Below are 13,768 nucleotides of genomic sequence, written 5' to 3' on the forward strand. Positions count from 1 at the left end.
GAATGAATTTCTTCATTCATTGCTGCCAACCATTGATTACGATGAGGAGAATTAATTGCTTCATTATAATTTCGGGGAATGGATATGGATTCATTTGACGATGATGATGACAATTGATTTTCTGCTACTGGTAAAGATGATGATGATGTAGGCAGAAGCGATAAAGATTGAGAAGACGATGATGACGATGACGATATTGATAATTGATCAGGAGACAACAACGGGGATTGAACTGATGACGACGATGATGCAATACCCAACCGTTCCGGTTTTTTCATAATTCTAATTGGTTTACGTACTGCAATAGGTAAATTGTCATCAATAATGGTTGACTCATCATCAAAAGATTGATTCGAAGTAGATTCTTGATCATTAATAATTGAATCATCAATAGTTGAATCGTTTGTTGTTGTTGTTGTTGAATCGTCAACAGGAACGCACTCAGAATTTGAGCAAGAACGTGGACTGTCAATAAATGCGGGTACTTCAGAGAGTACGTAATCTGAATTTTCAAATTCATCATCGTTGAATTGTGAATCATTATCAACTTGTGATGAGATGTTAATAAATATGGATGATAAATCATCATTATTTTCAAAAATAAAAACATTATCGGTAAATGAAACATTTCTTGATGAAATGATTTTTCCCGACTGTGGTTTAAAAACAATAGACTTGGAGTCTTCGATACCAATAAAAACACCAGGCGAAGCCCTTGGTTGTAATTTGTCATTAAAATCATTATCTTTGATAAAAACTTTTGTTCCAAATTTATAGAATTTGTTAAAATCAATTTGTTGTTTAAAAACTGTTTCGAATGGGATTTGATTGTTATTTGATGAAGGAAGGCAATTTTGAATGTTGTTTGCATGATTGATGGCATATGGCCATAAGAATTTTGGTAGATTGATTTCGTTTAGCAAACACCTTGCCATGTCCAATAACGAACGATTCTTGCGTTCGACAAGCCCATTTGTTTGAGGTGTATAAGCCGTTGTGGTAACATGGATTATACCTTTAGAAAATAAATAATCATTAATAATTTGGTTACAAAATTCCAAACCGTTATCGGTGACAAATTTCTTGATTAAAAACTGTGTGTTTCGTTCAATGAACTCGATAAAATACTTGATGAATTTAAAAACGGATTCAGCGGTTTTATCATTGAGAAAGAATACTTTTGAAAAACGTGAATATTGATCAATGATGACCAACATATATTTTTGTCCATGAATTGATAATGGAAATGGACCACAAAGATCAGCATAGACCGCATGCATCGGTACAAGTGCATGATTTCGTTTTGATTTGTCGAAATTTGGTTTGGTCATTTTGTTTGCGATACAAACATCACATTTGTATGGATTTGAATAAATAAAAGGATATTTTTTGTTTAAAAACTTGATTTTATCGAAATTAGTATGTCCCAATATTGTATGCCAATCATTGGTCTTAGTTTTGGCAGCACATGCCGTATAAAAACGTCCATCGATTTGATTTTCAATTGACCATACGATATCATCATCGATTGTAATTTTTAAGCCAGATTTGGTGAATGATACATTAAAGCCACTTTGAGATAATTTGGTAACTGAAATGGCATTTTGGCCACTTGGAACATAATATGCTTCGATTTCCAAAGTGCCAGTACCGGTGAAAATGTCGATTTTTCCGTATTCGTTGCAGACAATAATATCGGTTGGATTGAATTGAGAAATTTGAATCGGAGGAATGCTCCATATTTGTTTGAACCAACGTCGATTGCAACAGAAATGATTGTCGGCGCCACTATCAAAAAAGCCATTGGTCTTTTTGAAGATTAGATGATAAAGAATTAATAGATAAGGTGACGCTCGACACTCTTTTGAATCGATCATTATTTGATGATGATGAAGTAGATGGTGGATTTGATGATGACGGATTTGTTGATGATGACGACGACGATGATGATGATCTATTTTGATTAGCTTTTTGTCGAAGAAAACAATCTTTGATAACATGATTGTTTCTTTTGCAATAATTGCAGAACAAATTTCTTTGTTTATGATGAGAAACAGCTAATACGTTTAATGAATGATTTGAATCAGCGGATCGTGGTTTATTAATAGAAGATCTTGATTCAGAGATCATCTTTGCGAAGATTGTCGTCATGTTGATGATTGGATCAGGATTTAATTCTAAATCGCCGATGAATCGAAATTTGTCTTTAACTTTTGCCAGGATCAGTGAAACGAACATTTTTTCACTTAATTTTTCATCATCTTTGGCCATATTGTTGATGTCATTATACAAATTTTTACTTTTTTCGAGAAAACCTTCGATATTATCAATACTATCAAGTTTAAGGTTGTATAATGATATTACCAACGATAAATAGTTGGCGTCAGATTTTCCGTAAGCATCTCTTAGAAAATTTAGGATGTCCTTCGGTTTATCCAATAAATCAACGGAAAGTTTCATGACCACCTCGGAATCAAGAGTCGATATAATCAAGCCTACAGCTTTAGCCGTTTCTTGTTCAGTCAGTGTTGACGGATCGAACTCGGTCTTAAATAGACGATGGAGATTATTTTGAGCCAGAAGTCCATAAATAGAGATGTGCCAGGATTTGAAATTTTTCCACCCCTTCAGCTTCAAGGATGTGGTAAAATTTGATGGATTAACGATAGAAGCCATTTTTGATCAATTGCGAGAAGAATTATGATGCAATCTACTAATAAAACGTATGGCAATGAAAAAACAAAAAAAAACACGTTTTTTTTGTGAATGTTGTTGATGAGTGATAGAAAACACAAGAAAAAAAAATTTGTGCTGGTTGAGATAGAAAGAGAAGCACACAAAAAAAATTTTTGTGCTGGTGCTGATAACGTATTAAATTTTAGAAATGATTTTATTTATTGTCAATCAACATTAAGAAATTATTTTAACATTTCACTGGTTTATATACATGATTATCATGGTGATAGACTCAAGTTCAACAGCAATAAATAACACTAACCCTACACTGTCTGTATGTGTGTGTGTGTATGGTAAATGATGATAAATATGGCTGGATTATTATTATCTAGCCATAGCTACCATAATCATTATCATTATGAGAACCATTCATAGATCTAATGATAATGATAATGTATGTGTATGTGTGTGTGTGTCTGGATGATCCTGAATCGATATTTTGTATGGACCACCAATGGTCACACGTTTTATTATTTTCTCATATATGATGGACATTTTTTTTCCGCTAACCTTCACATCGCATGGTTCATTTGGATTTTGGATTTTTTTTTTGATCAAATTTTTGTTTTCAGTTTCAGTTTTGGTTCGTTGAATCTCTGTGTTAGTGACTGACTGACTGATTTTGTGACCATAATAATGTTAATGATAATTTTATGAACACCCTGCTCTTATTGAATGTCTAAACAAAAAAAACTATGATTGAAATAAAATGGAAAACAATTTAGATCAATTGAATTGATTAGAAATCAAAAAAAAAAAAAAAAAGATTTCTTCAGGACAAATATTTTCGATTTGTTTTCCCAAGCTTTGTTAAAAAAAAATTCTAATCATCATTATCAACACCGATGATAATGAATAGGATTCGCGATTGACCCACGATGGACAACATTGTCAGATTCTTTGTTTGTGAGTTTGTTTTTATTTGCCATGAGAATGCCACGTGTATCCTTTTTAATAATTTTTTTGAAAAATAACAAAACAAAACCAAACATTGATTCCTTCCACGCGTTAAATATGCACAGTGAATGATGAGGATAATGATGAACAGTGCAAACAAAAACATCACCGAAAAAAATAAACAAAACAAAACAAAAACATTAAGTAAAATGAAGGAAAAAATCAAAATCTCGAATCATTCATTCATTCATCCCGGACAGTTAGTTAGTGTACACACTGTGTTTGTGTGTAAATCGGACACGTGTATTGTTTTTTTTTCTCGTTACAATTTTACTTTTTTTCCAATACCGAGCTAATTATTATTGGTGATATTTCACACAAGCACACACACACGCACACACGTTATTTATATTGAAAATTTTTTACTGTTCAATAAAGTAATTTCACATGCTTATCATTGAAAAACTCTGGACTTTTCTCTCTAACTAAACACACACACACACACATACGTTACGTCAAAAGGTCACACGTTGCTTGCAATGATTTGAATTGTCATCCGAATAGAGATTGCTGCAATAATGATGATCGACCAACCAACGAACCAACAGAACGTTTGACAATAAAACGGCTATTTATTGTTTTGATTAGTGGTGTGCAAACCATCATCTATATATTCTATAGATAATGTGACGTATTTGATCCAAAATGGACATTAGCCACACACACCGGAGGTAAAAGGTCAAAAAAAAAGGAACAAAAGAGATTTGTTTTGACAATCGTTTTTTTCCCTTTTCTCCAAAAATATTATTACTTTTATTTTTGGCATTTCAATTCAGGATTTCAATCCAGTAACAATTGAAAATTAATTAGAAAATCTATTTCATTCAATTGGGTTTTTTTTTGTTTTGTTATTGTTGTGCCAGACTACAACAATCAATCGATTTTATCATTGTTGTGAAAATCATTGAATTGAATGAAAATTTCGAATAATGAAACAACTTTTGAAGAATTGTTGTGTGAATCATTGTGGTGGTCCTTTGGGTACATCCGCATACAGTAAAAACAGAGAATCCTTTCGAATTTAACAATAATGTTTTTAATGGTGCGGTTCAATTTAGTTCGTTTTTTTTGGTGAAATTCTATGTGTTTGTTTGGATTCAATGGATTTTTTTCCTGAGATCTAAAATAACAAAAAAAAATACCCATTGGACCTATTTGGTGGTATATTCATATCCATTGATTTTGATAAAACTATAAATCATTCCTTATTTTGATTGAAAATGATTCCAATTCCAGCCAGACATTACAATTCCAGATCTATACTAATAAAAATAAAGAGAGACCAGATGTCAGACTGTTTTTATTTTTGCTTTAATTTTCTTTTTCCACCGGGCAACTCACTCTGTATATTCACTTTCCAAATGGATCATTTGATAGGATTTTTAATCCGATCTAATTTTGAAATGAAAAAAAAAATTCAATTTGAACACTCTGCACAAACACACACACACATTGAATTGAATTGAATTGAATTGAATTTGAAACTAAAATTAGCTATATCACCATCATCAGCTAAATCACCAGATTCTTGTGTTCAAGTGTGAGATATATATTCATCGATTGAAGATGAACTTTAACACTGACAAAACTAGCCAAAAATAGCCCACCATTTTATTTTTTTTTTTTTCGTTGATCCTGATTGAAACAAAAAACCACTTGAATATAATGTATATATGTAGTTGTCGTTGTCATCATTATGATCATCCAGAATAAATTGATGAATCTGAATCAAGAAAAAAAAAGAATTTAAAAAAAACATTTTGACAACATCATGACCTTTGGCCTTTTTGGTAATGGTGATATAAAGAAATCATTTGAATTTGATGATGATAATAATGATTATTATGATAGAAATGTCATCATGTCACACATTAATGTCATTGATATGAGAATATGCCAGAATAACAACAATAGCAACATTCATCGATGATGTCACCAAAACAAAACGAAACAAAAAAAAATAAAAAATAAAACATTGAGCAGGATGTTTTGATGGAACAATGATGGTTCCGACGACAATTTTTTTTAGTTGTTGCCATTGTGTAACCCAGCACGGCATGGAGCCATTATTACATTTAGAATCATTGAATAAGTCATTGAAATGAATTTCATAATACTTGTCATCATAATTTGTCCACAATGTTCATGTTGTTATTGTATGTTATTGTGACTCGGGTTCGGGCCAGGCAACTTCTGGCTGGCATTTTTTTTCGGAAAAAAAAATCATTCGCTGGCCCGCTTTTTTTCTAGAGCAAAAAGCTAGTGAAAACGAAAAAGAGAAAATGAAATTCAAATTTGGAAAAAGAAAAGAAAAAAAAATGATGCACATTTCTGCATGGATGATTCAGCAAAAAAAAATATTCAATAAGAATCCACCAAAGGTTCATACTAACCATATAAATGAAATCGACCTCAAATTGAAAAAACAAAACAAAAACATGAAAAAAAGATGAATGAATGAATGAATAGATGATTCAAGCAAACAGAAGAATTCCCCCGATGAATGAATAAATGAATGATGTGATATGAGATTGTTTCTTATTTTGAAACCCCAAAAAAAGAATGAATTAACTCTTTCCGGAGTGTCATATAAATGAATCACCACTAACACCAACACCACCACCAGTTTGTTTTAGTAACCGTGAAAAAACAACAACAACACTAATAAGTGAATTGAAAATTTATCAGATTATCAATTATATGTATGTGTATGTGTGTGTGGGGGGTGATATAATAATAATCATTATTATTTTGTGAATAAAAATAAAACGCATGTCTTTGATATTGACACAATCCATCCATCCATGAATTAAGTGGAGTGAAGTTCATAACATTATTTTTGATGAATGAGATTCCAAAATGATGATGAAAGAATTTGAATTTCATTATAAATGTGATGATTATTATATAAACATGATGTTTTTAATTGAATTTGAATACTTTTTTTTTCTTTTTTTTTATTCATTCATCAAGCACAACAGCAACAACAAATGATGAAAAAATTGAAAAAAAGAAAAAACGTTCGATTCAATTTGGTGGTGACAGATGGTATCTCAATGAATTTTGTCACATTGTGCAACGAAAATCTCAACTTTTGACAACGACAGCCAAATTTCACTGATTTTTTATTTTTTGTTTTTTTTGTTTCTCAATTTTCCAAATTAAATCATAAATTGATTTTTCCCTAACATTGGGTATTTGAACAAATTTTTTATGTTGTTGTTGTTGTTGTTGGGAATCATTCTCCAAACTGATTAGCAAAAAGAAAATAATTTCTGCTTCATCGATGATGATGATGATGATGATTGGGTACAACATTGAAAATATCAGGAAAATAGAATTTCCTGTTTCCGTTGTTACATCAATTGTTTTGTTTCAGAACAAAAAAAACGGGTTACTTTTCGTACATGGAAAAGTGACAATGTCACGATTGATCCAACAAAAAAAAAAGAAAAAAGAAAATTTCATTTTTACAGGAATAACAAACCGGAGATAGACATACATATAGTTATATAATGATCATGTAATAAACACACATACACACACACACTTAATTCCGAATCAAACAAACAACAACAATAATTATAATAGTAAACATTGAACATTCATATAGTTTTTTTCGTTTTATATTCTTTTTATTCTATGTGTTTGAAAACAAAACAAAAAAAAATCGAATGTACAATATCGAATTCTAATTAGTATTGCAATCACATATTTTTCATTGTGACACTGACAATAACGAAAACAAAAAAAAAAACACAACCAATAGACAGATAGATAGATAGCTAACACGTACGAATAACGTGTATATGAACGTGTATGAATGTTTGGAAAGAAATGAATTAATAATCAAAAAAAAACATTTTATTCTATAGCTACAATTTGATTTACTTGTTTTGTGCATTGGAAACTTTTTTGTTCTGTCTTATATATTGTCTATTGACGTAATAATAATTTAGAAAATAGAGAGAGGGAGAGAGAGAAAGAATAGACAATCCCTTCCATCAAGAAAGAAAAACTTTTTTCTCTGAACCAAAAACGAATAGAAGAAAAAAGAAAAAAAAAGAAAAGAATCGACATTATTCAACCAGGAAATTTGACAGTCTTGTATATCCCCCAACCACCTAAACTAACTAGATTGAAAGAAAATTGTATTATTTCAAAGAAACAGATAGTGTGTATGTTTGTTTGTAAGGAACAAGAATAAAATGAGATGTCAAAGAATTAGCATAATTAATGGGACATTAATTTGAATGATGAGGTTCATCAAAGAAAAAAAAACGAAAAACGAAAACGTTATTTCACATAGCATAGAATCGAATAGTGAATACCAATTCTGAATTTGGGACATGTGTGTGTGTCAGTATTTTTAATTCGTTGTAGTCACGTCTTTCTCTATCTCTTTCACTTTCCCTAAATGTATTTGTAAAGAGGAAAAAACAAACAAACCAAAAAACAAAAACAAAAATTTGATCCTGAAAAATTTTTAACAAAATAAAAAAAGTTTATCTGTTTTTTTTGTGGATTCCGGAGGTTGAATAAAACAATATTTTTATTTATTTTTTGTTGAAAAAAATGATTGATAATTTGATAATCTTGTTTTGTTTGGTATTTTTTTTGTTTTGTTTTTGTTTTGTTTGGTGGGTGATAAACATCTTCGATTGTATCGAATTACGAGAAAAACGATGCACAAGAATGCACATGTCAGAATTTTATTTAAATAGAAAAAAAAACAATGATAATGTTTATTTCCTTTTGTTTGTTTGTTTGGTTTTTTTGTTGAAATCAAGTCATATTCACGAATACAAAATTAAAAAAATGACAGTAAGAAAAACTTTTCTGCAACCATTCATTCATTGTCTTCATAGAATATATATAGAGAGAGAAAGATAGAATAAGAAAAAGAAAAGAAAAAGAAAAAGCAAGTTGACACCTTTAACACAAAGATTTTGTTACATTCATTTTGGTGGGTTTTTTTTTGTCGCTGTTCCTGAAACGGATTCTTCAAATATAATGTAAATAAGTAGGAAAAAAAGCAGAACGAAACGACAACCAAAGAACAATACAAACATTCTTTTCATTGGAAAAGACATCAATGATGATGATGATGATGATGACAATGGGAAAGGACAATCTTTTTATTCTATAGTTTTTTATTCTTGTTTTTTTTTGTGATGACATTTTATCTATTCAGTTTGGTTTTGGAAGACGACGGACAAAAGGAAAAAAATAGAGAAAAAGAGAGAAATGTTGCAAATTTGAAATGACAAGTCCATTTCTTCTTCTATGTTTTCACAAATATATACAATGTATATATTCACTGAATTTTTTTGTTTGCAAAAGAAGAATAACACATTCCAGTTAAAGATGTAAAAAATTGTTTGACAAATTATCTACCAAAACAACATTAACTATTACAAACACACACATTTGACCTGATATTGATAACAATGTTGTAAACAGCTAAAGAATATATTCTCTCTTTTTTTGGACATTCAAGAGTGACGATAGTCAGTTATCCGATGATGATGATGATGATGATGATAACGACGACAAGCTTTCAGGCTAATCTAAACGGACAACAACAACAATAACAATAGAAATTGAAATTGTTTTTCCGTTTGACAGATGATCGAAATCAATCATTTTTACAATGACAATTCTCGATTCTATCTCTAACTCCTTTGCTGTTGTTATTATATTCTGATAATGATGATCAATTGCAATCACTTTTTTTTTGGGGAAGGGGGAATTTTTCACTTTTAACATTACGTGATAGATACGACAATGTCTTTTCCATTTTTCTAAGAATAAAATTGTCACAAGTTACAGTTACTCATTAGTTAATACTCTCTCTATGTCTGTGTTTGTGTGCCTGAACAAGTCAGTGGCTGGACAAATAGCCAAAAGATTTTGATTTAGATGCAAAAAAAAAAAGTTTTAGTTTTTGAGTTATTCTAAAATAAATGATAATAGTAACAAATAAGCATTTGTATATAGAGAATTCAATCTTCCTGTGTTTTTGATAATTTATGTTTTTCATTCACATAATTTATTTGATATTTCGATATTATCATCATCATCATGCTGGTCGTTATTCCAAACAACAACAAACATCGTTAATCTTGAACTTGAAATCTTTGAAATGAAATTTTGCCTTATTGTGAAGCATATTGAAGTTTGCTGTGTGTTATTACTGTCTTCTGGTATATCAGGCTGGAAAAAAAATTACCTAGAAAAAAATTGATGATTATGGCATCCATTCATTTTTGTTCATTTTTTGTTGGCTGTACCAAAGTTTTGAATCAAATCAATTTCAATCATGATGATTTGGCCATTGCCAATAAAAATCGAAAATTGAGAATTTCGGTTTCCATCATCATTGCAACAAGCTTGCCATCAATGTTGATGATGATGATGATGATGATGGTTGATATGGCCATCCATTATTAGATTAAAGTTATTTTTTACTTGTCGTTTGTTTAGTTGAAATTGAAACTTTGGTTTTCAAAAATTACGATTTCCCTTCATTTTTTTTTGAGTTTCGTTTTGTTTGTTTGTTTGTTTGTTTATTTGAAAGGATATAAAGCTCACTTTTCCATTTTATAAATTGGCTTCAGATATTTTCCATTTTTCAAAAAACGACCACTGATGATGATGATGATAAACAGGCAACTTTGTTCGGGGCCTTAAAAAAATATGCCGGCTTGTTTTTTTGATAGGCAAAAACAAACGCAAACGAATTGCGAAATGTGAGTGTGTGTGCTGTTTGCGTAATGAAAGTTTTTGGTAAATTGAATTTAAAAAGAGAGAAAAAACAGAAGGATAGGAAAATTCTTTAAACACACAGACCATTCTCATTGAACAACAACAACAACAACAATAATAAACAAAAAACTTGAAAGTTTTTTGTTAAAGTTGCTTTGTAGTTCCAAAAAAATAACGGATAGGATAGATTTGAGTTTTTCTCCAAGGATCTATATCTATGCTTGAAAAATATTACAAAGAGACAAAGACAAAATGAATTGGCCATTCGTTTTCTGAATTGGTTTTTTTTGAAAGAAATTTTTTTTCTTTAAGAAAAAATTTCATTGACCATACGTCAAACAACAAATATTCTTTATCTTAATAATAATAATATCGATGATAGTAATGTTGTTAACATCAATAGATGTTTATCATCAACTTCAAACAGCCTTAAGGGCCATTTTCATCTTGTCATGTACAATGACATTTATCCATTCTTTGTGTATGTGTGTTTCAATAAGAGATCGTGTAAATCAACAAAAGTGAATAGTGAACAGAAAAAAACTTGGATCATCTGAAATTCCTATATTTATTCGGTTATACTGGTTACACTAATTTCTGATGACAAGTTTTTTTTCTATTTATTATCACATGTTTATTATTGACGAACAATAAATTTAATGCTACGCTAAAACATCATCGAATAAATGTGTATAAATACAGTTTCTAGCCTTAGGGTTAATGATGATGAACGATGAACAAATGAACAATGCTTTCACTAGTAATCATTATAACTTCAATAATTACACCAAAAAAAAATGTTCAATCCAATCAATGGACAATAATAATGATTATGATCGACTTCTGTATTTGGTCAATTTTTGGTCTTTGGGAAAATTTTTTAGGAAGTTCATCACCTAGGTCCTTGGTACACACTGTTATTAAGAGAGAAAAATAATGATGATGATAAATGAATTGAATTGAATTGAATTTGTTTAATTATATTCATCATTCACAATTGCATCAAAATGATTATAAGGTTTTGTCGACATTGAATAGACCTAGCTTTGTTGAGAATGATTTAATTATTATTATTTTTACTTTCATAAAACCAAATTGACATTCAATTGACGTCGGAATGGGGACTACCTGTTGTCGATTTTTCTGTTTCACACATTGTTCTTGTTAATTGATTGCTTTTGAATTACAATGATGACAGATGGCCTGGTCATAATAATAACCAAATGTTTAAATGAATGGAGACAAATCTGGCAATGTGATATGACCGAAGGTCAAGAATATTGTTACTTGCGTGCTACTTAACCATTATCATAGTAATCATCATTAACAACAACAGCATTGAAATGATCGAAATTCAATCAGGTATCATAAAGGTGTTGAGACATGTGTGGCCATAAATTTCCGAATTGTTCGAACAACAACAACATAAAAAAACATCATTTAATTAGATTTTCTTTCAGAGCTTCATTGTTTCGTTGTCCATCCAGGTGATGTTCATTGGTTTTTTTTCTTTAAATTGGACAACTGCAAAAAAAAACTGCCAATGGCAATGTGTTGGGTCATCATTTAATATCTTTTTTCTTTTTTACTTGATAATCTTAGCATCAAATCGTAATTCAATGATAGAAATTCGATGAAGCCAAAATAAAAAGGGTGATGATTATCATGGGTCATGATCCGATTTGGACAATCTAAGCTAAGATATTATTGTTGTTGTTGTTGTTGCTGATTTCAACACCTTTAATATCGGATTTTTTTTTATTTTGATTCTCTCAATGTTGTTGTTTCTTTTTGCACGATCAGAATTATTTTAGCAGAAATGTATTCAGTGTCTCTATAATCATAACATTCACATGTTGATGTTGAAGATTAGGAAATTAAATTGCCAAATCCTAATTTACCACCATAATCACTGAGCACAACAAAAGCTAAAAAAACACCTAATGAAAAAAAAGGTGAAAAAAGATTTTCTTCTTTTTTTTTGGTCTGAGAAATTCGATTCAATTCAATTCAAAAAGATAGAATTATATTACAACAACAACAACAAAAAATGATGTGAAATTAAAAAAAAAAACTGGGTGCCGCACAATGTTTATTCCTACCGGGTTTATATTGAATAATCGATGAGAATCAGAAACAAGTTGAATCTGGATAATTGTTTCATGATCGAGATAGATGTATCGATTTTTCATAATTATTGGGTTCTATGATGATGATGATGATGACCTGATAAATACACGATAAAAACATTTAGATTCCGGATAATTTGCTATCCATTTAACATTAGTAAATAATAATGATGATAAGGATGAAAATGATTTCTGATTTTTAAATCTATCTATTTGGTTTGCTTTAATTTGAAAAAAATTGATTATTCTATTAATTAGTTTAGAGAATTTTTAATTAGATTTTTTTTTTGTTTCAAACTTTTTTTTTGTTTGTTTGTTTGATTAAAATTCTCAATCAACTTTTGCGTATTATCCGGAATTATTCTATCGAACAGACAAAAAAAAAGTATAAGTTGATAAAAATAATGATTCTATTTCCGGATCGTAGTCTATACTTTTTTTTCTTGCTAATATAAAACATTATTCGATTTACACACAGATGATGATGATGATGATTCACAATGAGTTCAAGCAAATTATATTTGGGTAGGCAAAGTAAAAATAAAAACAAAAACAATGTTGCCTAAACAAATCAAGCAACAAAAACGAAACGAACAAGAAAATTGTCCAAAATCAATTTATCAAGATGAATGAATGAATGAATTGTATATATATTTGGACAGAAATCTGATTGGTGCGTACACACATGTCATGATGCACATGATGATGATGATGATGGTGAAATGAATGAAAAAAAAACGCTGATCAAAAACACGGTAGCCGCATCAATGGAACCGATTCGGTTGATGATGAACACCAGGAGGGTGTCGTTAATATAATGATAGTTGAATTGTAACACATTTTCAATCATCCTATGGTATTGGTGATAAACCTGGTATCATGATCAACAACAACAACAACAACAACAACAACAACATCATCATCATCATTATAAAAATCCATCGAAGTCAAACCATTTTTATCATTTATCTTCATTCATTCATTTATGTGTATTGCCCTATTCCTAAGCAATTTTGTTTTTTTTTTGATAATGTTTTGAATCCGAAAGACCTAGATGAATTCTGATGTATATGAAAGAATTGTGAAGCAACAACAACAACAAAAAAAACATAAATAAATAAATATCGTGACAGATTAGAAAATCTCACTCACTCACTCTCTCTGTCTCTCCCGCTTTC

This window comes from Dermatophagoides pteronyssinus, unplaced genomic scaffold, assembly GCF_027571235.1.
Source record: "Dermatophagoides pteronyssinus isolate colony J.1.1.1.1 unplaced genomic scaffold, Derpt_VIB-CSIC_2022.12 sq0005, whole genome shotgun sequence".
Classification (NCBI taxonomy): domain Eukaryota; kingdom Metazoa; phylum Arthropoda; class Arachnida; order Sarcoptiformes; family Pyroglyphidae; genus Dermatophagoides; species Dermatophagoides pteronyssinus.